General features: G+C 42.4%; 1 non-coding gene across 1 annotated transcript; it reads right to left on the reverse strand.

Moving 5' to 3' along the window:
• Positions 1 to 3,936: 3,936 nt before the first annotated feature.
• LOC128586899 (U6 spliceosomal RNA) lies at positions 3,937 to 4,043 on the reverse strand. The gene has a single exon (XR_008380356.1). It is a non-coding gene; the product is annotated as a U6 spliceosomal RNA (small nuclear RNA).
• Between the last annotated feature and the right edge of the window lie 604 nt (positions 4,044 to 4,647).

Genomic DNA, 4,647 nt, shown 5'->3' on the forward strand with positions numbered 1-4,647 from the left:
ACAAAATTTCAGAGAATGACTTTTAGGTCCCACTTTGAAATGAAATGGCCACTTTACTGCCTGATCACCCTACCAAGAAGCCTTCCAGCTAACATATCTTGCCTGTGTATGCACAGGTCTTCAGGAACTCTTTATTGCCTCTTTTTATTAGAAATAGACAACCAGGAGTCATTGACATTTTAGGAAAGCCTCCAGCAAGAATGAAGATGAAAGAGAAAGAGAGTGCTGAAAATGGAATAAAATCTCTTTCCCAAAAAGTAAATAGCTGTAGAGAAGTAAGGGAACATCCTGCATTCATAAAATAAGAACATGTCAGTCTTGGTGGTTCACACCTGTAATCCTAGAATTGGGGCAGGTGGATCACCTGAGCCCAGGAATCTGAGAGCAGCATGAAAAACAGCAAGATGCCATCTTTACCAAAAAATGTTTTTAAAATAATAATAATAAGCCACATGTAGTGGTGAGCACCTGTAGTCCCAGCTACTAGGCAAGCTGAGGCTGGAGGATCACTTGAGCCCAGGAGACTGAGGTTGCAGTGAGCTTTGATGATGCCACTGCACTCCAATCTGGACAACAGAGCAAGATCTTGCCTCAAAGAAAAAAACAAAACTGGGTTATAGCTTTCATGTGAAGGTCCTACATTAGTTTCATAATAAGGGTGAGTACACTGGGTACTTTTTCTTCCATTCTTGAGACACTTTACTAAGAAGAATATGTTCCAGCTCCATCCATGTAAACATGAAAGAGGTAAAGTCTCCATCTTTCTTTAAGGCTGCATAATATTCCATGGTGTACATATAACACAGTTATAACCTAAGAGTAGGGAGAAAGGGGAAAGGGAGGGGAGGGAGGGGGGAGGGAGGGAGAAGGAGGGGGATTAATGGGATTACACCTGTGGTGCATCTTACAAGGGTATATGTGAATCCTAGTAAATGTGGAATGTAAAGGTCTTAGCAAAATAACTAAGAAAATGCTACCAAAGCTATGTTAACTAATGTGATGAAAATGTGTCAAACGATCTATGAACCAAGTGTATGGTGCCCCATGATCATACTAATGTGCACAGCTATGGTCTAATAAAAAAATATATATATATCTGGATGCCATTGGGATACTGGGTATCACTGGGTAATCACTCCACAACTCTCCCCATGCTTATGGTAAATAAACCTTTTCCTCTTATTAAAAAAGAAAAAAAAAGAAAAGGAAAAGAAAAGAACATTTTTTAAAAAGAATCAGAAAGTACTCTTGTAAATTAAAAATTAGATAAAATAATAAACTCTCCCAGAAAAATAAAGCAAAAAGGCAAAGAAGTAGGGAACAAAAAGTTTAAGAAAAAAAGATATTTAAGTTTCAACCTAGAAAATACATCTATTTTCTAGAAAGAGAAATGAGACAAAAAATACATATAGGGACCATGGCTCAGAATGGTATTATATTCTTCCATAGCTGCACTGGATACCAGGAAGCAACCAAGGGATATCCTCAATGTTAAGAAGGAAAATTATTGAGAGACTTGAAATGTTTACCCACCCACAGCATTAGTCAAGAATGAGAGTAAAAGGAAGATACTCTCAGAAAGGTAAGGTCTCAAAAGTTGTCTCCTGTTCCCCCTTTCCTATGAAATAACTGAAAGATGTTTTCCATACAAATAAGGAAAATTATCAACATGTCAGAAAATGTGAGGATTCAAAAAAAAAGTAGTGAATGAAAGTCCCAAGATGATGTTGGAGGGAGGTCTAGTGGTGGGGTGAGAGAACCAGATCTACGCCATTTTAGGGGTTCAGCCATTTTGTTCAAAACTGATGAGTCACCAGTTTCCACCTTGAGTCACCGGCTTCCAATCAGAAACCGCCTTCTGGATTAGGCCATATGGCAGACCCAGTGGCAGCCAATCCAGAAGCAGCCCCTTTTTTTAACTTGTATACACCCACTTTGCTGTGCTACACTATAAAATACCCCTGTTACAGAGCTCGGGGCTCCTGGCTTAGATCCATTGCAGCGGAGTCCCCGGGAGCCCAAGCTCAAGCTTGCAATAAAATGGCTCTTTTGCTTTTGTAGGGGAAGAAGGGCCACTGGTTTGGGAGGGGACATCTGTGGGAAAATGGAATGTTTTAGAGAAAATTATGTAATGGGGGAAGAAACAATAAATTCAGGCTGAGTTTACACCAAGCACAAGTTAGAAATGAAAGTGAAATAACGAGGTGAAGAGGCTATAATAAACAGGTCTAACATGAGCAGGTGGGAATGACATAATGTGGGGACAGGCTAGAAAAATTACAAAGAGAAAAAAGCAAGCATCTGTGAGAGGTTCAAATGGCAAGAGCCTGGATCATTGTCTTAGAAGCTGGAAGCAACCACAAGAATAAAACTCTTGGCTGGACACAGTGTCTCACCCCTGTAATCTCAGCACTCTGGGAGGCTGAAGCAGGTTAATCGCCTGAGCTCATAAGTTTGAGACCAGTCTGAGCAAGAGTGAGACTCTGTCTTTTAAAAAATAGCCAGGCACTGTGGCAAGCACCTATAGTCCCACCTACTTGGAAGGCTAAGGCAGGAGAATTGCTTGAGCCCAGGAGTTTGACGTTGCTGTGAGCTGTGACGCCACAGCACTCTAACCCAGGGTGACAAAGTGGACTCCATCTCAAAAATATTAAAAAAGAAAAAGAAAAAGAATAAAACCCTTAACCAGTTTTGAAGAAGTTAAAAGATTAGCAATATAGAGTAAGAGGTAACATCTCCCCTCTTTTACAAATGTATATTTCCTTTTAAAAGGTAATTCAAAGACAGTATTATAAGAGGGTCTTTACCTAGCAAATGCAATCAGTGTAATCTGGTTTCTTGTAACCTCGATGAATCCCCAACAATAAATAATAATTAAAAAAAAGTTAATTCTAACCCAGAACCTTTGTCCACTCCCCTATGCACTATTCCCCTTAAGTCTTATACAAGACCATGCATATACATAATTTCCTTGATGCCTAAATAATCATGATAAATCAGCTAACACTATATTATGAATGATTTGCTAAAACATAATAGAAGGCCTGGTGAGATTTCGGACAGGCGCATTCTCCCCACAACTTTCTGCTGGTCAGAGTGCTTGCCTCCCGAGCCTCATCAGTTACTGCCCAGCAGTAGCTGAGTGTGAGAGTCTTTATTTGTCTTGCTGACCTCCTCCACTTTAGCCAGGTTCCAAGAAAGTCAGCGGGGACAGACAGCAACAATATGGCATGCAGGTGTTTAAATGCACATGGGCAGTGAGTTTGAGTGTGTGTGTGTGAACCTTAGGGCCCAGGAGCAGGTGTCTTGACTATGCCATTCCTCACTCTGCAGTTTGTAAGGTTATGTTCTCTCTCTATGCCTGAGTCTTCACATCTATATGATGAAGCAAGTAATGGATGGTCTCTAAGGTTCTCTACCTACTCAAAAATACCATTTCCCCTGAAAGGCATTTGGGTTAGGCATGAGGACAGTAAGCAACTGTGTTAGTTATCCATTACTGCATAACAAATTACCCAAACTCAGTAGCTAAAGCAGCATCTATTATCTTCACCTTCCTGTGGGTCAGGATTCCAGGGTCTGCTTAGCTGGAGGCCTAGGACTCGGGATCTCTCACAAGGCTTTGATCAAGTGCTGGACCAAGCTGAAGTCATCTCAAGGTTCAATGGGGCCAGGAGCAGCAGGGAGGGATCCACTACTGAAAATATATATATATCAAACCCGGCCCCCGCCAAACTGCAACAAAAAAATAGCCGGGTGTTGTGGTGGGCACCTGTAGTCCCAGCTATTGGGGAGGCTGAGGCAACAAAATCGCCTAAGCCCACGAGTTGGAAGTTGCTGTGAGCCATGTGATGCCACCGCACTCTACCAAGGGCGATAAAGTAAGACTCTGTCTCTACAAAAAAAAAAAAAAAGTCCTTCTTACCATTGTGTCCCAAAAATATGGAACACTTCACAAATTTGCATGTCACCCTTGTGCAGGAGCCATGCTAATCTTCTCTGTATGGTTCCAATTTTAGTGTGTGTGCTGCCAAAGAGAGCACAGAACGGATCCACTTTTGAGCTCACTCACGTGGCTTTGCCAGAATTCAGTTCCTTGAGAGTTGTTGGGTTGAGAGTCTCAGGTCCATGCTGGCTGCTGGCCAGAGCCATCCATTCCTTGCACATGAGCCACTCCATAGGGCTGCTCATAGCAGGGCAGCTGGCTTTCTCCAGACCAGAGAGACAGATGCCCAAAATAGTATCCACCATGTCTTTGTAAACAAATTTCAGAAGGGACAGCCTATCATTTCTGCCAAAATATACTCCTGAGAGGGAAGTTAACAAGTCTAGCTCACATTCTAGGGAAGAGATGACACCAGGGCACATATGGTGGGAGGCAGGCATGTGGGGGTATCTTTGTTGTGAGTCTGCCAACTATGACAACTTAGGGAGACTTGCTAGGACCTGGTGCCTCCTAGTCAGAACCATAACACTGTTTGTCCACTGATTCATTCGTGCAACAAGCACTGCCTTCCACAACAAGGAGAGGCAACAGTTATCAAGTTCCTTGTCCCCATCTAATCACATCTGTGCTCAATTAAGTGAGGGTGGGAGGCTATCAGAGCCATGGGGAGCTGCTTTCCCACGCTGCACCCTTGAGAACAC

This window comes from Nycticebus coucang, chromosome 5 (genome assembly GCF_027406575.1).
Source record: "Nycticebus coucang isolate mNycCou1 chromosome 5, mNycCou1.pri, whole genome shotgun sequence".
In the NCBI taxonomy this organism is placed as follows: Eukaryota; Metazoa; Chordata; class Mammalia; order Primates; family Lorisidae; genus Nycticebus; species Nycticebus coucang.